The sequence below is a fragment of the Sinohyriopsis cumingii genome, chromosome 3, assembly GCF_028554795.1.
Source record: "Sinohyriopsis cumingii isolate HCF-2022 chromosome 3, ASM2855479v2, whole genome shotgun sequence".
Taxonomy (NCBI): Eukaryota; Metazoa; Mollusca; class Bivalvia; order Unionida; family Unionidae; genus Sinohyriopsis; species Sinohyriopsis cumingii.
In genome coordinates this window covers 142402674-142428561 of record NC_142963.1, presented here as the reverse complement: position 1 = coordinate 142428561, position 25888 = coordinate 142402674, and the positions used below count along the sequence as shown (strand labels likewise).

Here is a 25888-nt window from a genome sequence, read left to right as displayed (position 1 = left end):
TCCACGGGGATTTATCAGCACGTAGAGCATCTTCAACAACATCAACATCAACAGCAACAATATCATTCAATACAAGATTCTGTTTCCTCTTTGATTCTCCTGGTATATCAACGTCGATATTTTGACGTCGCGTATCTGCTGGTCGATAACATAACGGAACTGACAACGTTGGAAACTTTTCTCGTTGTAACTGAAACAATTCCCGTTGAAGTTTATCACGAACTATCTTTCTGCTTGCAACTATCAAATCGTTTCGTCGCCACGTTTGCAGAAAGTCTTTCATGGGTGTTTCTGAAATTATTTCACGCATTATTTCACATTGAATTTTATTCGGTTGTAGTCTGATTAACTTTTTAAATTCCTTCAACGCTGCATCAAGCGCTCTATGATCATCAGATACTTCTTCAGCGTGGTCAACGAAATTTTTCAGCCAATCATGTGGAGATGGTCCAGCCACGGGTGGCGGTTGACCATTAAATCCGCACATTATCACGGCAGTATTTCTTGTTAACAACCAATCAAGAAATGTTTTTAATGTTTCTAGCGGTACAGTGCATATCTCATCCCATATTATGATCCTTGGAATGTATTTCTCTCCCATCCTTAAAGATGTCCATGTATCACCCTTCCATCGGAAAAAGCTGTGATAAGTACAGGAATTAACACCGCGTTGTTTCATCTCTCTCGCTAGTCTATGTGTAGGTGTTAGTACAATCATATCTGAATTCTGAAATAGTTCGATAGCTCGAGTGGTTTTACCAGAACCGCCAGGTCCATTTAGATAAACCGTTTTGTGTCTAGTTATTGGATCGTATACCGATGGTAACAACGAAGTTGTCAACTTTTGACATTTTTTACAGTAAATATCTTTAACCGCAACATCAGCGGATTCGGAATAATCGAGCATATATTCATTTTTTATTCTCCACGAACCCCACGATGTATGAGTGCCTATGTTTAATCCTTCTAACAGTGTTGAATGTTTTTTATTTATATAAAACGAATCAGTAGCAACTCTGACGGCATGCGTAGAAACCTTATTTATCATCGATAATAGATTTATTGAAACATACGCGAGCATCGATGATCTTAAATGAGTATACTGAGGTGACTCACCGTCCATGTAGCTCACAATTGTACCTAGTTTATTTCCATTTGACAAGAAAACTGTTTCTCGACTTATAAACGTGTTCTTGTTCGTTGTATCAACGATTATAAAATCTAACTCAGTATCGTCCATGATCAATCTTGCACAATGTCGTCTGTGATCATATGCTGCTCCTTGTGTAAACTTGCCAATTATTTTTCTACCAAGATCCTTCGAATCGGTTTCGTCCGAATGTGGTAACCAAACCTCGGTTTGTTTTCGATATGATATAATTGCTTCACTTACAATCAACCGTGTTAATATCGTATAATCAAGCATATACCGCAATAGTACTATTGGTGTCCACATTTTTTCTGAAAAATGTTTTCCAAACCAAACATAACAAATTGGATGAAGTCCTTTAGACATTTCGAATGACTCGATACGAGCAAATCCAGTTAGGTCAAAATCCGGTAATGGTCCATTTATCGATACTCGCGTCATTTCGTGCGTCGGATGACCGAATCGCTCAAAATACACAGAACAATCTCCGTATCCAAGAAAACTTCCGGGATAACACGCAACCATATCAACTGAAATAACATCTCTGTGATCGTATTTAGTATTCCACAATCCGCCGTGTCCATATTCGACACAACTGGATACTATGTCACTGAGAAAATCAAACCGAGTTGGTTTCCACGAATTTTTCTTTCTAGCAAAATGAGCCGCAACTGACGGAACAGTAAAGCAGCTGCTCAAAAATTCGTCAGCGTCATCAGTATATTGCAGTGCAAGATTTTTCATTTTTTCGTGAAGAGGATTTGTTCGATAAATAACGCCATTTGGTCTCACAAACTGATCAAATTTCATATCTGATTCGTCGTTAGAACTCTGAAATAACCATACTGACACAGGATCGTTTTTACTTATTTCGTTAATAAAATCAAACATACCTCCGGGATAACATTTAACAGTTCGATTTCGTGGAAACACTGTTACTGCGTTAGTCCACGCGTGTGCGTTATGATCAATAATTGTAAATGAGGCTCCTTTTGATTTATATTTTGATTCATACAAAATCTTCCCTGTTATCGTCGCTACGGTTATTGGAAATTTTAATATTTTTCCTAACCCAGCTACATCTTTGATAGACGCACCGGTATCTTTAACCATATCTCCCCACGTGTTTATTATGTTACGTCTTTTATCCGTTAGACCGTTTCCACGGGCCGCGTTTGTAAAATGTTCTGTTACTCGTTCAGCCACACAATTTATTTTTGAAAGTTTCATCGGTGATAGTTTATCAACGCTGGGTTTTTCATTTATCACATAGATTCCATAAATAACCGCGGTCACAGGATATGCTCGTTCATAATACGGTTTGTCAATGCCAGTCAGTAGACCTGGTTTGGAATTTCTACTTAGTACGACAGTTTTTTTATTACCGTGGACAGGATCATATTTGTCACGGATAATCCAATCATCTGTTTCTGTCAACACGACGAATTTTATTCTGAAAAGATACTTGCGATTATCAAGATAGTTAATGATAATTGCTGCTCGTTTGTCATTCATCATAGCGTTAATGATATTTTTGTTGCGTATAATCTTGAACGTTGACCAGACATGAGATGCACCATCTGTGTGAAATTCTTTCTTGGCGTTGTGAATTTTATTAATCAAACCTCTGTTTTTCGGATCAACCAAATATTTCATCGGTAGGCCAGGAGATATTCTGTCAAGATTAAATCTATTTCCACTTAAGGGTTTTATTCGGGATAATCTATCGAATTCGTTCATATATTTCAAGCAAATATTTAAATAAAGAATATATGTATACAATGTCTCAATGCAAATGGCTCATGGTGGGTTCACTAATAAATCTTGCAAAAAGGAATTTTGCGGACAACACATGCAGTGCGTTAACCGTGGAAGCTTAGAACCAATACCATGTCTGCGATGTGGTGCTGGAGTGCGAGGAAAAACAGAATTATGTGGAAAGTGCGGTGGTAAACGATACAGAGAGCTTAAAAGATATTATGACAAAAAAAATAATAATAGTGAAAATGCTATAAAATCCGTGGAGGATTATATATCAAGATTTCAGACAAACAATGATTTAAACAAATAATATTATTATAATGGAGCAAAATAAATTTGTCCCACATCCTGTCATAACAAACTATGAATCAAATATTAACGGTGTCATTAGACACTGTAAGTTAAAAAAACCGGTTGGTTATATTACTAATGCTCGTTATCTAATGTTTACTGTTGGGAAGAGAAAACATTATCATTGTCATCGTTTCATCTACGAATGTTTCTTTGGAGTAATCAAAAACGGTCTTGTGATCGATCATACTGATGGGGATACTCAAAACAATAATTTATCCAACCTTCAGGTTATTACATATAGCGAAAACTGTGCACGTGGTAATGCTGGAAGATGTAAGACAGTTTCTAGAAGGGTGGTAAATTCTGCGAACAGAGAAACTGGCGAAGAAATTATATTTCGTTCGATGTGTTCTGCTGCGAAATACTTTGATATTAATCCGTCTTCAGTACAAAAAGTAGCAGAAAATATAACCAGATCTGCTTTCTCGAAAAAATATAAACAGAAAATCACCTTTCAGTATCAATAATTATCATCTACTTCGAATTAGATCTATTTTTTGGGGGGTCAGAAATTATCATTATTATACTATTTATTTTTTGATTCATGAAGGGAGGTAATCATATACAACATCCAAGGTCTGTGATGCCTACCCGTTTTTGATTTCTAACTTACAAAAATATACAGTTCGTGTATTTTTCTGTTCTTTTCGTGAAATATTTAGAACAGCGCAGCACGTAGAATACATGTGCATGTATATTCCAGCTTACTGAGTGCAGAATCCAGCGTCTAGTCTGTATCGATCGTGGGGTTAATTTTAGATCTACAGTACAGCACAGGGATCCTGCGTGCATTTACTCGATTACAGAAATACGTGCATATAGTATTTGGAATTAAAAATCAGTTGCATTTTCCTTGTTCAGTGCAGAAATATAATGCGAGATTGTGTACGTGTGTATTTATGCGTATGTGTGGTTCGAGTAATATTAGCAACTAAATACTCCCTTGACTACGACACGGATTTACGAGTGGGAAATCTCGTAAATATATTTCTCCATTGAACAGTTACAGAGAGGACTGAAAATCTCGTATAGTCACAGGAAGGATGAAAACATCTAACAGTTATATTATAGGAAGGATGAAAACATCTAACAGTTAGATGGCGTGGTATAGTAAATAATCCAGCTTTTATAAATTAACTTGTTTGGTGAAAACGTATTTCTTGAACTCAGAATTGTATTGGTTCGATAGCTCAATCAGTATGGTATTGGACTGTGATGCTCGCGGTCCAGGATCGAATCCCCATGGCTGACAATTTTCTAATTGATTTATCGATAAATCGTTAAAAAAGACAGTAAAATTAGCTCAAAAATGAGATTTTTCATGCGATTTTCGTTAATTTTTCTGGTAATTTTCGAAAATAAATGAGGATTTTAACGATTTATCGATAAATCAATTAGAAAACCGCTTGAGGTTTGACCTAACGAAAAACTGTAATTTGACAAATTTTCCTCGACAAATCGACTAAAATAGCTGAAAAAATAACAAATTTGACTAAAAATGTTGAAATATTTCTGATAAAATAAAATAAAATAAAAATATTTCTGATAAAATAAAATAAAAATATTTCTGATAAAATAAAATAAAAATATTTCTGATAAAATAAAATAAAAATATTTCTGATAAAAGATCTATCATTATGATAAAAGTCAGAAATCTAAGACTTTACATATAAATTTATCACAAGCTCTTCTCCACGTAGGTCAATTACGCGATTAAGGTGGTCTGTGAGTTTGAAATTTATTAGTGACAAATACTGATTATGCGTGCGTAAATAAACAGGATTGGTTGGTACTTGCACGATCAAATCCCCAGGGGGAACTTGTGGTGTAAATGTACATAAAATATAGCCTTGTTGAGCTTGATTTGATTTTCCAAGATCTATTTGATAACTGCCTTCTATTACGTCACAAACTAGATTAACCGCGATTGTCGATGTTATATTAACGATTCCCGGAGATACGTGTCTTCCACCGCCGAGTGGATCATTATTATATCTAAGAACAGTTGCTGGTGGGGCTATTTTTCTCCATGCATCAAGTATTTCAGAAAAACTTTCCGTGATAAGATCCCTGAGCGTTTTTCTTAATTCGCTGGTTTCAAATCCTGGTAGTGTAAATTTTAATAATTCTGCTTCAGTTATTTTATAATGATCAATATATGCTTGTTTGATACTATTTCTTTCTCCTGTATCTATATAATCATGAGCATTTACTATCTCAATAATGCTCTGATTAAAATATTTAAGATCTAATACAATTTGATTTAAATGTTGTATCGTTGCAATGATCTGATGTCTTAGATCGTCATTAGGATACTCCAGGATATAGTTTTTAAACAACTGTGCTAGTGTCGTTAATGTAGTTGTGTATTCAATTCTAATTCTGCTAGCACGAAATCTGAAATCTTCTTCAAAAACGATATTAGTTGCAGTTTTTGCATCAAAATCATAGACAGAAAACGGTGGTAAAGGATATCTTTTACCCTCTCTCAGAATGTAATAATTACCCAACACCCCCCATGGATACGAATCTCGGTATTCTGGAGTTGTTATAAACCTGGCCACGTCAGTAAGAAATTCAATTAATTTCGGTTCTGGTGGTCCTTCATGTACCGGGGAAACATCAGGCCAACCTAGTACGGATCTGATTGAAGATTGATAAATATCAACGGCATAATCAAGAGAATATATCTCTACCGTCGAGGACAGCGTCGGCTCATGAATATTAATCGATATTTTTGCTTCCTTTCCTGTTATTGATTTTATTCTACGTTGAAATTCATCATTGATCTCCTCGATCTCATAACTACCAGTGGGTATTCCAACAACAACCCAGTCAGGTGTTCCATCGGGTTTGTTTTTATTAGCAAATACGAGCGAATTATTTGCTGGTGTACCATTAAATGATTTTGATTTGATATTTGGCCAGCTGTAATATACCCGTAATTGCGCTAGTGCAATTTCATTAGCGTGAATTGCAGTTGGAAAATTGATATTAAATTCAGGATTAATCGAGCTTACCGAGATCATCGTTGTCTTGTGCGGGTTGTGTTAGTCACGATCTGCTGAAGTAATTCCGTCATTATTAATACTTGTATCTTTAATACCGATACCTTCGTCGTATATTTTAGTTATCATTGAAAACTCGAAATCAGATATAATTCCATCACTGAGACTTGCTGATAACAACGAGGATAATTTCGAGTATGCTACCGTCGCTGTGTGTAATTTTATTATGTAATAGGATAATTTTTCGTTCGTGCAAGTACGTATTTTTTTTGCAATGATATTAAGTACACCTGCAGTCGTTGTTGCTGCACAAACAGAAATAGTCACAGCTACTGGTGCCATCATTGTTACCGTGGATAATATTATTCCAGCTCCAGCAACAACAGCGGATACTGAATAAACAATCACGTCGACGATAACTAATCGTCGTCGATATTTTTTTACTTTTACTGTATATTGTTCGACTTGATCTTTTAGCGCCGCCTGCCATTCACGCGCTTGATTGTACCTGTATTGTGCACCGTCCATATATTTTTATGCAGTAACCAATTGAGGTGTTTCAGCTACAAATTCCAAACACCACCAGTAAGATGTTGCGGTTAATTTCTTATCAGCTGCTTCCAGAATAAATATTTCTTCAGTTCCGTTATTTAATATAACAGATGCAACCCCGGAAAACCTGTCGGTGGAATGACGCCATGGATACGTTGTGAAGATCTCAAATCGCGCAGCACTGAACACGGACAACCTGTACACGCCAGTGACTGTTGCGGCATATTTGATTGTATTATTTTGCTGCGACCATGTTGCAAATCCCGATGATACTGTGTATACGATGTTTGTGATACGTCCGGGAGTTATTCCGGCTGAGATTTTAATCAGACTGGTTTTATTGACGATCTCAGGAATCCCCGCTACGATGTCTTGCTGTGTTTGTTTAATCGTGTCTAGGTTCGTTTTGATATCAACGAGTTTCATGTCAATGGCGTGCTGAGTGCCGAAGAATTTATCTATGGCATCATCGGTCTTTTGAAAATTTCTTCGAAATCTTCCAAAAGCGCCTGCGTGGACATCATACTCGGCCCGTAACGTGGATAATTTACCGTCTACGGTGTCGACGTATTTTTTTGTTGCTGCGTCTTCGTCGGATGTTGGATCTCTTAAAACTACTATTTTATTTCCGTTCATGCTAAGTTCACCTGTCATTATGTCACCGGTATTTTTTACGCGATTAGCAACACTTTTTGCAATTTCATCTCTGATGGTTTTAAGTGACATACTTGAATCCCTGATTTTGCCGCTGTCAGTAAACACAGGAATATTATCCGTAACTGCACCAAGTACTCGTCGAATTATATCATTCCATTTGATATTGCTTGTTTTTAGTTTACCATGTCGATCTTGAAAAATAACAACCTCATCTGGGTCAACTCCAGCCAGGTTCATAACGTCAGCGAGGTCATCCTTAGTCGCGTACTTTGACAAATCAACATCGCCGGATTTTCTCTTAACGCGTGAAGAAGATCTTCCATAAATATCAGCCATTATAATAAGACCTGTTCTTTAAAACGCTTTACGCGCAACGAATCGGTTGCTTGTATAATCATGCACGACTTTATGTGGTGGTTTGGATGATTTTGATATAGCGTTAAGTACATTAATTACCTCACGGCCGCATATTGGCGGATCTGTCATTGTTTGTGTGGGTAACGTTGAATACCAAACTTTACAACCAGAGGTTGTTGCGTGGAGTGGTGCGACATACTTGATAAATTCAACTGGTGGAGCTAACCCGTACGAATCAAAATAAACAATTCCACGTGGATCAACCGCGTATGATACCCAATGAGTACCAGGTCCAGAACGTTCATCGAGATTAATAATACCTGTTTCGAGTTTGTTTGGTTGTTTTGGTAATTGATCTCGCATGAAAACACCTCTGAAGTTTTTTATCTTTAATCGTTTAGCAGCATCAAGTAAATCAAAATTTGATGCTGGAGCGTCTAACGTGGAAGCCTCAGACCCTTTCCCCAACGAGATCCTGGCAATCTTAGGCCGCGTCCCTTTTTTGTATCCTTGCCCTGTTGCTTTCTTTAGAGCCATTCCAGCAGCTGTTCCAACAGCACCTAACGCGGCTGCTTTTGCTACGGCTGGCGCGGCAGCAGCTATTAATGCTGGTATAGCCGCGAGAAGTGGAAAAATACCACCGGTTTTAACTGAGTCCTTAATCGCACCCGCAGAGAGATTGAGTTTGACGCCTGTTTTTGATTGTTTAGCGCCATTGAAATGTTTAAGTTGGCGTTCTGATAATGATAGCTTATTTTGACCACCCGTAACCTGATCTCGCTTTAGTGATATTTTCATTCCACAGTTTTTTGCTGAATTTGATTGAAGGTTTTTAATCTGACCAGGAGTCAGACTGACACTAACGTGATGATATGGCATTTTATGATAAATACTTACCACGCTCCAAATAATAATTAAAGATTTTCCACTGGTGCATCAACGACCCTCATTCGACCACTACCGCCTTCAAGTAACATCGCTTTATCGCTAAGTATAACCGCGATTGCTCTGTAATCAACACCACCTGAATTTAATGTTGCTTTAAGATGTATATCAACGACAGATTGTTTTGATAAATCAAGATGCTCCAGTGAAAAATAATAAATCGGATACAACGTCCTGAAATCATATTGTGATATTTGCAACCCAGTATCTACATTTTGATCATGTCCCATGATTGACATCAAACGATGATATGCACGTCCTATGTGATTTAGTGCATAATTTAGTTGTATATTCTCTGTTGGTTCTTGTTGTCCGTTTATCCGCAAGGAAATATTTGTAAGACCTAGTTGGTCAAATATCATATGAGAGTGAACTTGACTACCTAAACGATTATGGTTTTGAAACGCAATAAAAATATGCCGTGGTGCAGAAACACCTTGTTGTGATGCTATATGCCATGTAAACTGACCGTTAACGTTAGTTTGCATACTATCTGTGTTTGTTGTTAACCAAGACAACAAGGATTTACCACCTGTGTCCATGAAAGAAATCAATTTTTGTTCTTCTGCGATCGTTGGAGTCATTACCGGCATCCACAGTGAAAGTTTCGATAATACTACTTTACCAGCATCACCAACGGGTCTCCACAGAGCATCGTTATCATCACCCTTTCTTACAAGAACAGCCGTTTGTCTAGCTCCAAAAATAACCTTTTGAACATTCCTACAAAATCCAAAAATATGCGATAGTGGAATTGTACATGAAAATCTTCTATTGTCTCCTAGCAACATATTTCTACGCGCTGCAAATCCCAAGTTGAAATTTTCACCAGAACCATGAACCACCGGCCACACATCGGCATCCGCGTTATTGGCAAAATTTCTTGGTCGTCTTATATTATACGGATCGCTTTCAGGGTTATTAGAATTATCTTTCACAAACATCATTGTGGGACCTGCTGATCTTGTATAATCATCAGAATATCTTGCCAGCCCTATTATTGTTGTAGCAACGTCTACATCCTTCTCAATCGATTCAATATTTTTTCCATCAATCATATACGTGGCGCTATCAAATAATGCCATGATCCCGTTGTTGACGAAACCAACTTTTACTTGATCTAAGTAATTAGTATTATCCGTTTTTATGATTGTACCTTCTACCTCAATAAAAGCCTCAGCGGATAGAAAATATCTACTTGTGTCATGAACTTGTAGTTCAATTCTTCCACGTTGATCTGGTGTTCGTGCGTCATAAGAATAAAACTTATAATCACGTACCGATTCATCTTTAAGGACAGGTGCTTCCATGGCAAATGCTGTGTCGGATACGCGCTTGAACATTTTATTATAATTATTTTCGTCTAACACGCTGATTACCGCGTTCGGAAAATTCCACTTCGGGAAGTTCCACTTCCCGATATTAAACTTGAAATATTATTTCCCGATTCACCGAGTCCCCGATCTGCTAACGCTGCTAGTTTTTGTTTTGCAGCTTGATTTATTATTTTACTCACGTCTGCGGGCATAATTTCAGTACTTGCCAGTTTTACTGGTGGTTGTTGTTTTCGTCTTATTAATCGTGCTAGTCTATCTTTGATCGCCGAGAACGCCTTCCCAGCAACATTGATAATTGCACCAGGAGCTTTTTCACGAACAATATCAATAGCTTTCATCGATAATTGTTTTGCAATAGGCGCTGCTTTTGGGGCTAACCTTGTAAATAATCCCTGAATAACATCACCAAGTCCATCTCCGTAAATAACCCTATAGATTGGTAATCGTGAGTTTACCGCTCTGACCGATACGGATTTACGATGATTACTGTGTATGATCATCTTATTTTATTTACCATTTATCTAATCGCGGTGACTAATCATCAACGAGCTCGTCAATAAGCTCTCGGTAAACGCCAATATCCATGATACCACCTTGAAATAATTGCCGACAAATATCAGCTGCTTCACTGGTTCTTTCTGGTGAATTATTTCCTGCACGTTTCCCCCCTATAAGAACTTCTAAACCGCGACACGTCATTGAGGATATTATCAGGACAAACAAAATTATTTTCTCCTGATGCAGTCAAAAAACCACTTCCTACAGCGCCAGGAGGATCATCGTCAGGATTTCTTTCCTCTGTTGTCTCTGTGTCTTTAGATGAGGATTTTTTTGCTCTTTTAAGATACTTCTCTTTAGGTTTCGGCAAAGAAGACTGTTGTTGTTCCATCTATTGCAGAGGTGGATGAAGTTGATACTGAGAGAGTTGTTCCTGTTTTAGTTGTTTCATTCTCTCTTTATAAAGTCTTTTTACTTCTTCATGAAGACTTTCGTATTCTGGACCTCTAGCTTGTTTTTTGTTGTAATATACGCGATATATCCATTTAATAAAATTATCATCATTTACTTTTTCATGACCAGTTTTTAAAATACTAGATTTATTAAATATACCAGATAATATCATTTCAGGTAATTTTTTCTTTTTCAGTATTTCTAATATCTTCAACAATTCCTTCGTTAAATCTTGCAATCAATTCTAAGTTTTCTCCTGCTGGTTTGGATTCAGATGCATGTTTTTTTCTCACGTCGGCGACTTCAGTACGAAGTTTTCCAATACCTTCAAGTATTTCTTCACCGACAGGTGGAGGTTGAGCTGCAGCTATTTCCCTGGCTATGTCAGGTGGAAGATCTCGTAAAATCTTCTTTGTTTTTTTAGTTCTCGCTGCTATTTTTTCGGTTTGTTCTGCTGTTTGTTTTGATACCGGAAGAAGATCTTCCTTGATGACTGTTGTAACTTTCTCAGTAGCTGCAGTAACGGGCTTAAACAGTTTTTTAGTGTCTTCTTCGTACTCAATTTGTGCTTCTTGCTGCGCTTGTAGATTTTTTCTAAATGAATCTCTAACAGGAAGAAATTTTTTGATTGCTTCTAATCGTTCTCGAGCTATTCTTGCAGTATGAGATTCCGGATGTACCATTTTATTATAACATAATGATTTAATTATAGCAGCAGAAGGGGTGATGATAAAATTAAACTGAATTAAAAAGATATCATTAATATAATGAACAATTGTGCGTGGCTGCGTCAAGGAACCACTAATAAATGTGATAAAAAATGTCGTGGAGAATATTGCAAAAAACATAATTATCTTATAAAGAAAAACCCTCATGCTGGTCCACGAAGTTGTGTTGGATGTAACAACGGCGTTAGAGGATTATATCAGATTTGCAAAAATTGCGGTGGAAATCGATACAGAAGTTTAATGATATATTACAGAAAAAGAAAAAACATAAATCCAAAAATAGAAAAACCACCATCAGAACTTGAATATTACTTGAAACATAAAACAAATAAAGATGAAACAAATAAAGATGAAACAGATGAGGAGAAACGACAGCGAGAACGTGTTGAGAAATATTCATCAAACTTGGTATGGTGGTAAATTTACATAAATTAATAGCAGCAGAGGGGGTGATGACCTCAGTGAAGGCGTAATTGCGTAAACAGCATGCATAATAAACTAGAAAAAATCACCAACGACAATGGAGTAATATTAATTAGAAAAATTCCAGAGATTTTCTCAGTAAAGTGTCGACGCTTTTTTAAACTCTGTCGACGCTTTTTATTTTTCAATCGTTCATAGAAAGGTTTATTTTCGACGTTTCGACGCCTTTGAGGCAAAGGTCTGTTCACCCCCTCTGCTGCTACATCTGGTACTTTTCAAGGGTGTCAGAGTCCCATGGTATCTACATCTGGTACTTTTCAAGGGTGTCAGAGCCCTATATGATGTTCTTTATTATACACATTGCACTGCATGACATGCATATCGAAAAGAGGTCAACGTAGCCGAGTATCCATCCTTGATTGACTTTTGCGCTATCTGCTATCTGTTGATGAAATTGGTAGTTGCATGCATCTCAAGGTGTGTGTGTGTGTGTGTGTGTGTGTGTGTGTGTGTGTGTGTGTGTGTGTGTGTGATTTGGATTTTTTAACGTAGCTTTAACAATTTTTCAGTCATGTATGCAGTGTGGCAGTTTATGGTGACGTCTGGCACTGGGGCATCATGCTGCAGACATGTAGCATGATGTCTAACCCAGTCACATTATCCTGACACCAGGTTAACCAGTCCTGACACTAGCCTCTTAATGCTGACGGCCTAGCGAGGCAGCTGTCAGTACTATTTTTATAAGTCTTGGTATGACTCGGCCGGGGTTCGAACCTGCGACCTCCCGCATCTAACCACTAGGCCACCGGATCGGTAAATCTCAACGTGAGTAATCTAAACTTAAGGAACACCAAGTTATTGTGAGCTAACTGCTATTGCCTGAGAATCAGTCATCCGAACCGGTCTGTATATTGTAAGCTTCTTAAAATATTTGAAATTACCCCACTTATCCGACTTGTGTATTTTATCCTTTATCAAATCTATTAAAGAGCTTGGTTTACGTGTCTGTACGCAATATTTAATTGAGTGGTCAAATGATCACATAATCACACAATTTGGTTCAGGTGTTAAGATTATTTTAATCGGTGTAAAGTGAAAACTATATATTGATTAAATACTTACACTCTACAACAGTATTATTGAACGTACTCAAAAGATAATGGTAGCATAAGATTATATCTTTATCTCGACCAGAAGTCACATGATCTAAGTGATTTTTTTAAAGGACCAGAACAAATGGTCTGCATTATTTTAACTGTTTTCTTAACAGCATTGTGCTATATATTTTTTCTCTTGGTTCCAGACTTTATTCACATATAAAATGACGAATACTGAAATGGTAGTAAACAATCAACTTTGTTAGAATTTTTGTATCGGATATACACTGGAAAAATAAGAGAGAGTGAAATGGACATTACATAAATTGGATCATTAATTTAGAGAAATGGACAGACGATGTCCGAAGGGAATGAAATTTGCATTGTATAGCAAACACAGTCGTAGACAAAGATTCGAACGCAGAAGTCGGTATGTCAGTCAAAGGTTTAAGTAGATATATTGTATTTCAAGGTTATCTAAAATATATAATGTGGAAAGTATGTTTTCCATTTTATCCCTCCATGGTGTATTTATATGGAGGTAGAGTTATACAGATAAATAGATCCAGCATCAATGTATATATATATATATATATATATATATATATATATATATATATATATATATATATATATATATATATATATATATATATATATGTGTGTGTGTGTGTGTGTGTGTGTGTGTGTGTGTGTGTGTGTGTGTGTTATTTGCGAGTGACAGAAACACACAGCCAGCGTCTTGTTTAGTTGGGCAGAGACTGCTTCTTTTAGATAGTTTTGGCAAAGGCCACTCTAATGTATCTCGTGCAGATATGTATATATAGATTGAACATTCCGTTAACTACAGCTTCACAAATTTATGAATGCGCGCAATGCTTTTGAAGGCAAGTTCGTGAAAGGTCAGGCAAATGATACGTTTTCTTACGCTTAAGTACAGTCAGTCAAACACGATTTTTATCCACATCTGATCCTGCATGCATAAAAACCAATACCTGTTATCAGTACATCCCATTGCCCAAACTTAGAATATAGTCTGATGATAATATCTGTTCGTACAGACGTTTAAATTTCTTTTCTAGGTAACATTAAAGATAGGTGATGTGAATAAATTTCATGAAGAGATATCTATCTATCTATCTATCTATCTATCTATCTCTCTCTCTCTCTCTCTCTATCGCAAAAATATACAATGAAACTATAAACAAAAAACAAATATCCACAAGTTCTAAAATCTTATAAGTTACTGGGAGTAGATTGAATTCTTACCATTAGAGACCACATATCTTCCCTCTTTCAATAACTTGTATAATGTTTATGCAGTGATAATATGAATCTTGTATTACGTTGATAATCTGTATTTTACATTGTCAAAAAGCAGCATCCCATCCCCCACACTAAAACGATTAGAAACCAGAATCACATTACTAACGGTTACTTTATTTCTTGACAATAGGCGACCATGATCATACTTATATTTTAAACATTCATATTTAAAATATAAATAATACACATTGAATAGCCGCTTCTAAAGTAACTAAGTCTGATTTTGGGGGTTTAATTAAAACTTATATACCGTGTCAGCCAAGAAACCATTAAACCTCAGTCATCACGTTTGTTTCCTTCACAATATAATGGAGGTTGCTTCATGCTAATATCACGAATATATAAAAGAAGCAGTAGTCTACCATGCAGTTAGGTTATGATATTCCTTTGTATGGTCTTGGTTTTCTCTGATGACGTGTTTTTGGTAGGGACGCGAGGAGGAACAAGAGAAAGAATAACATCAATAAAATCAAACGGGTTTGTGTGATATAATTTCTGATAAACAGGTCTGGAATCTTTAATTCGAGTAAAGGCATATATCGCCTAGCTCTCTTGGATCAGACCCCTAACCATCACGACTTGTATTAACGTAATGTTTTCTAACTAAACCACTAAAAACCTTACTTTCATTTTCAAAAATTGATATCCTATCCCTTATCGTCGGGGGGATAAAAATAATTATTTAAAAGCAGACACACCCATCATTTTGTACACACTATTTGTCTTAGCTTAGGCAGATAATACGATGCTTTCATTGTATAGATATAAACAACCCATCCTCCATCACACACACGCCCCCCGAAATCTTCATCTCTGAAATTGAGACCAATCCTTCAAACGTCGCGAACGAAGACTATCTCACGCCTTAAATCCACTACATTTTGGACAGTACTACGTTCTTAAGCCTAACGCCGTTTAGAGCGCACGTAGTTCGTTGCTCAAGTTCGCATTAGTGTCTAGTTACAAAACCCAGCTATTATTATCCATTGACAAACATCTCCACACAGAATTACAATCATCAGTAACAGCCAGATGAACTCTAACAATTAGTCATTCATACTTAAAGCCATTGAGATAATCCTAAGGATTTGACCCTCTATGCTAGAATGATTAATGAATTGAATTACTAAGGTCTATCGGTCTCCTTTTATATTTTCAAATTTATAACATTCAAGATCCGTTACAAAAAAACAACAACGTCTTTCTGAAAGAGATGTCCGGTGAATGATGCATTAGGTTAACAAGGGAAACAAGAAAGTATAAATACTAAGATCAATACAGGTAACCTTAACATAGATACTGTAAAACCCGCCATAGTTAATTGAACATTGGCTTGTAAAATACAATTTACTAAATCAAACTTCATGAAACGTATAACTGAGATATTTCAAAGTGCATAAATGTATGGTGATATTGAAAATTATTCAGAAAAATAATTTTAATCCTTATATCAGATGAATTATTTATAGTTTAAGTTTCTTAACGACTTTAAACTGTAACGATATTACTAAATATACAGGTATTACTAAATATACGTGTATTACTAAATATACAGGTACAACAATATCATATGCATTTTTTAGTAGGACAAGAAGGACAAATGAAAAGAAGAAAGGAAAACAGCAAGATCGACAGGAAAAGCAAATATTTGCCGATACAGGCAATTTAGAAGAGAAAAGCGATGCGAATGAATTTCCAAAACTGGATGATCAAAGGAATCATTAGAAGATATTATAAGCAAAGCATTTATTGTGTGAGGGTTAGGTCCTGTTATATGGAATGAAGGGTGCGAACGTGACCAGATATGTATGTAATTTAGAAAACTGAAAATACATACGTCAAAAGCAATAGTTTTTTAAATGACAGTCAAAATTGGATGAAGGACAAGAAATTTTATAAAATGCTTCAAGTTCATCCTGTCGATCTTGAAACGCTACTTTTTTTTTCTTCTGACATACCAATGCTAAATGTTCTATATCACTATATAAGCTGCAAATGTTTTACAAATAATGTCGAATGAGCAAAACACAAGATCAGTAGAATGATAAAGGAGCTTTTAGAATTTTGATATATGTCAGCTCCTTTTATACTCCATGCCTTTGTTCTTAGTCACACGAGTATGCATGGAGGTCGAACTGATATTTAAATATAATGAAAGTCTTATGTGGGCACGTGATACCAGTGCGTGTTGTTTTAAACCGAGAAAACCACTGTTGCTGACATATTACAGGACTGGCATTGTTGATATTGTCAGCGGATTGTTTACAGGTGTATCAAAGAAGATGAGAGTCGTTGATAGCATCAAACCTATGCTGCGGATTGATTGAAATATCTAGGACTGCGGACGGTTCAATAAATTCGACATCGACTATGATGATTATTGACTCGACAAGAAGAGATTGAACCAAAAGCTATTACACTGGCATCAAAGACAAGAATGTAAGCCTTGGTTGGTAAAATCAATCATGAATCCTCTTAACAACATATAGCTGATTCAGCTATTGTAAAGATAGGAAGGGGAAACGGTCACAAAAGGTATTAGACCAAATCAATAATGTATAATTTCGCCATTATCCAGTTCAGAGATACATATGAATGCTCGTCTGATATGGGCGTGCATATATTAGTGGATCAAAGTCAGAGACATTTTCAGTTTTATTCGTATCTGGCTCATGTCTCTGATCAACGGAAAATAGAATTAAAAGTGCAGGACACGTCAAGGTTTTTTCAATGTAAGGCAAATTTGGAAATTGATACAAAACGACAATGTCCACGTTGTATTTATCAACAACGGAATTATGGCATTGTTGAACAGCGCACGTTATTCCATCCATGAAAAGAAAATCGAAACAAATCTCAACAATGTTTGCAGTGCAAAGACAATATTCAGACTCACCAGATATAGCGACTACTTATGATGTTTATCAAAGATAATCCGATTGTCACGTTATAAGTAAGGAACAATAGCCAGATTGCAACATGTATATGCTAGACCCTGAGGCTAATTATTCGCTTCATAAATGTTGCGAGGTAAGCCGACATCAAAAAGACGGAGGGGAAGCCAGTTGTATATAACATGGCCATAGGAACATGTTACTGGCGCCTTATTCTGCTGAATGTGATTCACAAGTAAGTGGCAGGAATTGCCGGTGTTGGCTCAAAGGAAATCAAGTGGAGGTCGTACATCCACCCTTGACAGACTGCGGGAGAGGGGGCAACGTCTGCTAATTATGTAGACCATGGGTGAATCGACATCCACTCGGAATTGAGCAAGGCGTGGCCACCATTGGAATCGCAAGTTTGAATCTAGTGTCTTGAAAATAAACGTCAGTAGTCGCTAAACCATCTTGCGGGAATTACATAAGGAAGTTCTAAGCTACCCCGATGTCATTCGAAATTGGCGGGAAACATTGTTATTCTGGGAATTACAAAGGAGCTTCGGAAAGGAAGCTTTTAGGGACCGGAGGAACTGTAGGAGACAGAGAAGGGAACTACCCTGGTACAGTTGGTCCCGAGTCTCTGGGAGACAAGAAAAGGAGAGAACGGAAGTGGAGGAAGTGAAGGGTGAAGGACGTGGTTGTTAGACTGATGGTGTACTGGATACCAGTCAAGAAATACTACAGAACATGAGATGATTAGAAACACAGGACAGGAGGAAAATCTATCACACTAAGTCAGATGATGAAATAGGCCGTCACTTGGTCCAGTGAAAGACGAGTGATAGGGTTTTGAATATTGAATTTCATTTGAAGAAGGATTATCTGTAATTGAATGGCATTAAATTTGTTGTTTATTTGAATTTCACCTTTTGTGTGTTCAGTAATTTAACTGTCGGCATCGCTGACTGGGGGCTCGGAGCTTTGCATCTCTATCACTACTTCAATTTCTAACAAAAACGAGCCAAGGTGGGTCTTCTGTAATAATTAAAGATAATATTGGGAGCAACCCTACCCCAACCTAAGGTAGTCACGAGAGACCCCTTTACAGTGAGGTTTTGTGGGCTCTTCGTCCGGGATCTAAATTAGACATAAATATTATCTTTACGATCTAAAGTTTATTTGTTAGGAAGTAGGAGTGAACAATGTGAGATATTTTCCATCCTGTGTATTTGAATTCGTTCGATTTTTGATCTTGTGTATGATATATTTTGATATTTGCATGCTTGGTAGATTTTGATTACTTCCAGCAATTGTGAAGGAAATATCGAGCAAATATCTTACCTGAGCGAAGTTAGTTGGGTCGACAGGTAAGTATTTGGTTAGAAACGTTAACATCTGTCAATTGTTTAGTAAGCTGAGACAAGGTATCACTTATTGTTAGCATAATAATAACATGGCTACTGAAAGACAGATGGTTAAGGAATTCCGTGCCATGGGCGCTGAAGATCTCGGCTACGAGGGAGATCGCCTGGCGGAGTTCATAGAAGAACGAATAAAAGAATGGAAGCCTGAAAAAGCCGCCGAAAGAGAAACCCAGAAGGAGCTGACCCGGATAGCCGCCGAAAGAGAAACCCAGAAAGAGCTGGAGCTGGCCAGGATATCAGCGGCCACAAAAGAACGAGAGCGCGCTCACGCTCTCGAAATGGAAAAGGTAAGGGTAGAAGCTAGGGCTAACGATAGGGACGAATCCCGTACGATCCCTGGGGTAAGCGTACGACCATTCATCGACCACAGAATGGTGCAGATAAATATGCCGCGATTCAATGACAAAGACGAGTCCATTGACGATTCCCTAGTGCAATTTGAGAAACTCGTGGCCTCTCACAAAATTCCGCCGCAACATTGGGCGATCAACGTCTCAGCCTTTTTGCAAGGTGCAGCTCGCGAAGTTTACCACACGTTAGCTATCGACGAGGCTGATAACTACGATGCGCTCAAGAAGGCCCTTCTTTGCCATTATTGGCTGACCGCCGAAACATACCGTAAACTTTTTCGGGACTCGACGAAAAAGACAACGGAGTCCCACTCTCAATTCCACACCCGTGTTCGAGGGTTATTTGAGAAGTGGATGAAGATGGCCGACGTCGAACGATCGTACGACGGGCTACGCGAGGTCATACTCAAGGAGCATGTTTTGAGTACGTACCGTCGCGAGTTGATAGTCTTTCTAGCAGAGAGAGAATACCTGACGCTCGAAGAAATCTCTATCATGGCGGAGGGGTACGAGCAGGCACACTCGAAGAGTTGAGGTTCCGGGGGCGCCGTGTGGGGCAGGCAGAGCCGGCTGTCCGTAACCGTCAGGGCGATGGGAAGGTCGGAGGGGGATCCTCAGGTAAGGATGCCACCCATTGGCCTGAACAGGTCTCACCCACGAAAACCGGACTTGCAGGTCGGCGAAGGCCGCCGACATGTTTTAACTGCAAGCACCCGGGGCATTTTGCTAGGAACTCTCCCAAGGGCAGGCAGACCGAGGTGAATGACGTTGCTAGGAAAGAGTACGAGCCGGAGGCAAGCGGTAAACCAACAAACCTTGCGTCCGCAACTGTCAATGGAGAAAGTGCTACCATCTTGTACGACACTGGGTGTCTTCGTTCCAGCCCTTGTCGACAAGAAATACGTGAAGCCTGAGAACTACGCAGGGGAGGTAATCGAAGTCCAGTACGCGAACAGCACGCGTGACTCGTTGCCAGTGGCTATCATTGACCTCGATTCACCGTACGTGAAGGGGCAAATTCAAGCTGCGTGCTTGGCTGGACTGCCACATGACGTCATACTGGTATGTCGTTATGTGTTGCCACAACCGAACCCCGAAACCTGCACACCGATGCCGGTGAGTGCTGTGGAAACCAGGTCCAAGAGTCGACAGACGAAACCGAGTCCGATGAAAGTTACGCCGACAACGGTCAGTAACGTACTTCCGGCCGAATTGAGGGAGCTTCAGCAGGAGGACGCAACTCTGGCGCAGTTGCACAAATACGCTAGAAGGAGAAGGAAACTCCGGCTCGGTGATGTTTGCGTACAAGAAGGGGATCTTTTATCGCCACGCCAGGAAATGCAGCGAACACTTTAAGCAAGTCGTCGTGCCGAAAGAGAAGCGAGGTGAAGTGTTAAAACTTGCGCACGAAAGTCTCATGGGAAGACACATGGGAATTGTCAAGGCGCGTGATCGTCTTATCAAAGAATTTTACTGGCCGGGGGTCCAGGGAGATGTCAAGCGGTTCTGTCACTCCTGTGACAAGTGTTAGAAAATGGCACCGAAAACGGATCATCGACCCATACCCTTGGGGAGTATCCTCCCCTCCCCCTTATCGAGGAACCATTTCGACGCGTCGCGATGGACTTAATCGGACCGATAAAACCCGCCTCATCGCACGGAAATCGGTATATTCTAACGGTCGTAGATTACGCTACACGCTATCCGGAGGCCTTCGCGTTGCGTAATATTGATTCGGAAACCGTCGCGGAAGCGCTATTTGGGATTTGGTCAAGTATCGGAGTGCCCTACGATATCCTGACCGATCAAGGGACATAATTCATGAGTCGCGTGATGGCAGAGGTAAACCGACTGATGTTGATTAAACACCTCACGACTACACCGTATCACCCCCAATGTAACGGACTGGTCGAATGGTTTAACGGGACATTGAAAAACACGCTCAAGAAGCTGTGCGAAGGCCTCCCCAAAGATTGGGATCGGTACATTCCTGCAATGCTTTTCGCATATCGGGAAGTACCCCAAGAGAGTTTAGGGTTTTCTCCCTTTGAACTCTTGCACAGGAGGACCATACGTGGCCCAGTCTGAGACACCTGTGGACGGACGATGACGCTATCAGTACGTCCCGGATTTACGAAACATGCTGTAGGAAGATTGTTCACTTGCACAGGAGAACCTCAAGGGAGCGAAGGCGTGTCAAGCGAAGTATTACAACAAGCGCGCGAAACCACGCCAGTATGACGTAGGCGACAAGGTGTTGTTGTTGTTGCCCCAAGAACACAAAAAGTTGCAAGTTTCTTGGAGGGGGCCGTACGTCGTAACCAGGAAAGTCGGAGGTCAAACCTATTGGATACGACTACCGACTAAGGAGAAGCTATACCATGCCAATCTCCTTAAGCGATACCTAGAAAGGGAGACCGTCAGCGATATTGTCGTCGCCATAATCGTCACCGAGGACGCCGAAGGCGACACGGAAGGGCCGAATACTATCCCCAGCTGTCCGTTAACGAGGGCTGAGACCCCCTCGGACGTGGAGTGCGACCCCATATTGACTACGGTACAGCGGGAAGAGATAGAGACGTTGATGGTTTGGTATTCCGATGTGCTTACGGAAATACCCCGGAGAACGTCACTTGTCGAGTTCGGGTTAAAGCTGGTGGACGACCGGCCAGTTTAGCGGGAACCCTACCCCTTGCCCCACGCAAAACGACACGTCGTAAGGAAGGAGATCGAGCTGATGATTACTCTGGGAGTAATCGAGCACGCTAAGTTGATAAATAAATATATAAAGATTAGTCCTGATGAAATTTACTCTGAAAAATTAGTCCTGATGGAATTTCCTCTGAAATATTTAATTAAAATATGTGCAAATTAATGATGACTTAGATTTGCTAATGATATATCCGGAAATTATTTCCTTATTATGTATGCGTCTACTTCCACATGGAAATCTCTTACTATTCAATTACTAGAATTAAACAGTCATTTCATGATCCTAACGTTGAGGCCAAATTATTTGAAAAAGAAATACCATATTTAGGTGAGATTCCACTGACAACACATTTAAGACTTATTTGGTTGCTGACTCGTTTAAAAATAACAGGGACTAAATAACAAAAATACATGGGCTAAATGAACCATAAGAGTTATTAACCATCTTTGTCATTTGCACTTAAGATAAGATTTTACTAGTACATTTAAGTGAATGATTCTGAATGCGATGACGAGGTTACATAATTTACCGACAAAGTGTTGGGTCAGCTGAAAAGAGATTCTAACGCTATTAGTGACTTTGTTCCATTTGTTGATTCGTATATTTGTGAAAACGGTGTTCAGAAACCCTCGTATACACTGAGATGTAATCTTGTTAAGGTCCAAATAGGATTGAACAGTTGGGACCACCCTGACGTGTCAGTACCACCTTGAAGCCAGCTTGGAAACATTGAATTAGCATGTAAAACCGCCCAGTTTTTCACTGCACCGCCAGACATAAAGCAAACAAAGATTCTTTGTGCAACGAGGAAGTGTTATCCAGCCGGGTTACATTTTCCAATGAATATGTACCACCAAGATTGTCTCAGCTAAGCCAGATAAGATCTGTTATTGAACAATGATGCACTTGTCTGTATAACAGTTCTTTGGCGAAGATGATAATGTCCAATTCAAACATTATTCAATGTATTGATTTTATGAATATAGTGCTCGGCTCCCACAACGTGTAATCCCCAGGAATTGGAATATTACCCAATTAGACATTTACTAAGATTGCATGAAAGTTGGACATTTTTCAGCACAACATAGGCTATACATGGCGGCCAGTATAACTGGTGGAGGAAGAGCCCTGGAAAACAATAGGAGGAACTACCGACCCACGAGAAGCTACTGGCAGGCTTTCTCACGCACCCACGTTTGCCGAGCGTGAGACTTGAACCTACGCAGACAGAGGTGAGATGGTAGTGATCCGGAACGGTGAGCGATTTAGACCACTCGGCCACTCGGTGCCCCAGATTAATTGGCTAAAGTGCGTGTGCGTTTTGTACCTTGTAGGCCAGACTGCCAAACAACTATACTATGCGATCACATTATTAATAGAAGAATTAAGACAGAGAATCAATGTTACCGACGCGAGAAAATAATCGAAGACGAGCAACAACTGCAAGATGAAATGAGCAACGAAAGCGCGCTGTAAACAAACGTGTATGTCTTATCACCAATGCAGTTTGTGGAATCTCCCTTGGTGAGGGTGTGGCGGGAATAGCATAAACAGGAACTGTTTTATGCACTCCAATTTGAATTGTTGCTGCGGCTGTATTGATAGCAACCGGTATCGTAGTAAATTATTCCGATATGGCTGCATTAGCGGATACGTGTTTATTCGGAACTTATCGAGGCAGCACAACGATTAATATAATTACTCGCTGGCTATTGAGGATAAGTCTATAGATGCTAAAATATGATAAACCTAAGCATTGCATTTAAAACTAGAGACCCACCTCAGTTCTTAATGCATAATACAAAACTGCTTCTGCAGCTTAAAGCTATCCACGGATATACGTAAATGTCAAACAAGGTTTCTAACAGGACGATGCATTGAAAAGAATATGAGAAATTTATGTGACATAATGTTTTAAACAAAAATCTCATTATTCCTCAATTACTTTTGTAATTCACTTGGAAAATGTATTTGACCCAGCTGCATTGTCATTTAATAAAACAATTATGAATGTTTCAGTCCTGATGAACCAATTATAAATTTATACAAAACAAATCTTGTGTAATTCAAAGCTGGAATATTATTTTCTGTGGTTCAACAAAGAACTGCAGACATATCGGTACTATACTGGCTACAGTATACGTCATCGCCTTCCATTTTGAACTTTCGTCGGGACTCGAACTCAAATTCATTAAAACATTTTATTACTGGGACTTCTAATTTGTAATTGTTGGATTATTCTTGGATTAATTTTGGATTTGATTCTTAGAACCGCAAGATCTTTTCCTCATATTTACCTTTTTTTATAGGGAAAAAAATGATTTATTAAATTTTACAAAGCTTGTTGTCTTCAGGTTTTTTTTGTTACTGTTTATGACAGCCAAAACACGTAACAAGGGACTTTATCAACGAAATGTTGGCCTCTTTCTATTTAATTTTGATCTTAAATTCTTTTAGATCTTTACATGTAATGGGTACTATATAGCCATATTTGTGCGTTTACAATAAAGTCATCCTGGATTCAAAGAATTTAAATTCTTTCCACTAAGACATGTGCTCATAATGTCCCCAAATCGACTAACGGAAGAAAATGTCCATCAAGGAGCGGAGTGAACAAGATTATAAATTCGCATCAACTGTCCACCATTGTCATTCAAGGAACAGTTAGTGTCCTGTATAAACTTTAACGAACTGATGATAACATCTGACTCGTACTTCTGTGCGTGGACACATTCTTGGATACAAGTGGTTTTCTCAGTAAGAATATTAGAATATGTAGATGTATTAAAGTGAAATGTTACAGATATTGCTGTCTTTCTTGTAGTATGTATGTATGTATGTATGTATGTATGTATGTATGTATGTATGTATGTATGTATGTATGTGTGTATGTATGTATGTATGTAGGTATGTAGGAGGTAGGTAGGTGTGTAGGTAGGTAGGTAGGTAGGTAGGTTGTTGTTGTTGTTGTTGTAGGGTTTAACGCCATTTTTCAGCACACGATAGGCTATACATGGCGGCCAGTATTAATGGTGGAGGAAGAACCCAGAAATATCCCGGAAAGACCCACCGACCAACGAGAAGATACTGGTAAGCTTTCTCACATACCCACATTGGCCGAATCCGAGACTCGAAGCCACGCCGACAGAGGTGAGATGGCAGTGATCTGTAACGGAGAGCGCTTTAGACTACTCGGCCACTCGGGGCCCCGGTATGTATGTATGTATGTATGTATGTATGTATGTATGTATGCGTATGTATGTATGTGCCCTGTATCCAGGGCCGGCGCCAGACCCGGCCAGACTATCTGGCGCCCTAGGCAAGGTTAGATTCTGGCTCCCCCACCCCCGGAAAATATCAATTTCAAAATTTATAAACAATAATTTTTTTTAAAAATGCGCACCCCGAAATCAGCGCCCTAGGCGGCTGCCTAGTTTGCCTTTATGGTAGCGCCGGCCCTGCCTGTATCTTGATGTTGTACCAACAGTCTAGTTCTAAAAGCACGAATGACTCATTTTCAAATAATCAAGAATTATATTTTAGACTAAAACGTGAAAAAGGGACCTGAATAAGAGTCCAAAGTATATTGTTCTAGAAAGACCTTAGTTATATTTAGAATGTTCCTCACCCAAGTCACAATAAAACAACTGACAATCATCACATAGTCTGGCTATAAAAATACAATGTCCTTGGCTCAGCGTAAGATAATTATCCTCACTGCGAGAAAAAGAATAAAGTTGTTTACCAAAACTGTCACTGATGTTGGACCAGGTGGACATATAATAAAAACTGAACTAACAAACAATGCAAACAATATATAAATAACACTTACCCTCATAAAGAACATGAGCTTTCTTTTACTAATTAGTCAGATAT

General features: G+C 38.7%; 1 pseudogene; it reads right to left on the bottom strand.

Annotated features, from left to right (window-relative positions):
- Window positions 1–15961, bottom strand: part of LOC149803984 (perlucin-like) — a 42490-nt pseudogene extending 26529 nt beyond the window's left edge.
- Between the last annotated feature and the right edge of the window lie 9927 nt (window positions 15962–25888).